Source organism: Cydia strobilella, chromosome 10 (genome assembly GCF_947568885.1).
Source record: "Cydia strobilella chromosome 10, ilCydStro3.1, whole genome shotgun sequence".
Taxonomy (NCBI): domain Eukaryota; kingdom Metazoa; phylum Arthropoda; class Insecta; order Lepidoptera; family Tortricidae; genus Cydia; species Cydia strobilella.
In genome coordinates, this window is record NC_086050.1 from 9170592 (window position 1) to 9172379 (window position 1788).

The 1788-nt window shown below is 41.4% G+C and overlaps 1 non-coding gene across 1 annotated transcript; it reads right to left on the minus strand.

Moving 5' to 3' along the window:
• Positions 1 to 1329: 1329 nt before the first annotated feature.
• Trnap-ugg (transfer RNA proline (anticodon UGG)) lies at positions 1330 to 1401 on the minus strand. The gene has a single exon. It is a non-coding gene; the product is annotated as a tRNA-Pro (tRNA).
• Positions 1402 to 1788: the final 387 nt, after the last annotated feature.

A 1788-nucleotide genomic window follows, 5' to 3' on the forward strand; every position in this document is an offset into this window, starting at 1 on the left:
AAATCTGCCATTACATTTTTATACAACAACTGGGAACAGTAAAACCTCTAGTAAACAAGAGTTTTGAGCATTTTTTTTAACTTCCGTGAGATAATGGATCCAACCGGATTAATCTAATTAGGTTGATAAAGACAACACCTTGCCCAAAACAGGACACGACAACAGGGAATTGAACCCGGGACAACATTTGCCGCAGTGTCTTAAGTCAAAAGTCTTTGACCAGTGTGTGTTGCCAGTGATGACATACGGATCTGAGACGTGGGCGCTAACAATGGGCCTCATAAGAAGGCTCAAGGTCACGCAAAGGACAATGGAGAGAGCTATGCTCGGGGTTTCTCTGCGTGATAGAGTCAGAAATGATGATATCCGCAGTAGAACTAGGGTCACCGACATAGCTCGCAGAATTGCAAACCTTAAGTGGCAGTGGGCGGGGCACATTGCTCGCAGAACTGATGGCCGGTGGGACCGGAAGGTTCTGGAGTGGCGTCCGCGTACCGGAAGACGAACTGCCGGTAGGCCTCCAACAAGATGGAGCGACGACCTGGTGAAGGTCGCGGGAATTCGGTGCTTGCGAGCAGCACAGGATCGGTCGGAGTGGCGAGCCTTGGGGGAGGCCTATGTCCAGCAGTGGACGTCTATCGGCTGACATGATGATGATGATGATGATAATGATGATACAAGACGTTCTGATAAGTCAATCACTGACAACATCCAAAGCGAGAATCATACCATAAGTCAATTGCTTGAATCACTTCTACAACTTTTGTCGTTTTAAATGAAACGTAGTAAATACATATGTATAAGTAACGAATAATAATAACAAGGCGTGAAGCGATGGAAATAATGCCGGTCATTCTTTAATTAAAGTAACTGGACATTTGAAAAAGGCCAAAATTTCCTAAATACCGCGACAAGGTATTTATTTCCTTTGTGTTTCCGTGTAATTGTCGTCGTCTACATTCGCGGACTTTATTGCCCATATCAAGTCGTGGATGCCATTTGTTCTGATAATGCGGTTGTCTGCCATGACATGACTCATTTATTAACTAAAATTAAATAAAATGAAGAAAAAAAAACTCGTGACATGCCTAGATAATTAGCTAAATAACAAGTATTATATTTACAGCTGAGACAAATGTAACCACGCCTAACTATCCGTACCCACATGCCTATATGCCTAGGAAGGTTAGTTTTACTACCAGTATACAAATATACTTCAAAACATTACCCTTTATCCTTTGTTAGTCGGATAAAATATAAAGCATTTTTGAACAAAAAACTACTCGATTTACATTGTGTAACGCCTTTAGCATTTTCATTTCAAAAACAGGGCACGACCGGGATTTGAACCCGGGACCTCTCACACCCAAAGCGAGAATCATACCGCTAGACCATCATGCCTCTTGTGAGAAGACTTCAAATAAAAACTCAAAATGAGAGTTAGATTACAGGCGATTCACCTGTTTAAACAAGAAAATTCAATATTTTGCGGACACAACTCCTTAACTATATTACTTATGAAAAATGTACAGAATAGACAGAACATTACCAGAAATTCCAATTCAAAATTAGCTAAACAGAAATATTTCTGTTTCAAGGCAAAACCTGAGGGCAACAGTATGTACCTTAAATAAGGAAGCGGCGGACGTAGATATACTACGCCCGGAGAAGTTAAAGTTTCCCGAGATTCTGCAGCTGTTTCAAAGCTGCAGGGCTAGACCAACAATTGTAGTAGGTGGCGATCACAATATATCAGGAATAGTTGCAGTGATAAAGAGGCTTAACAGC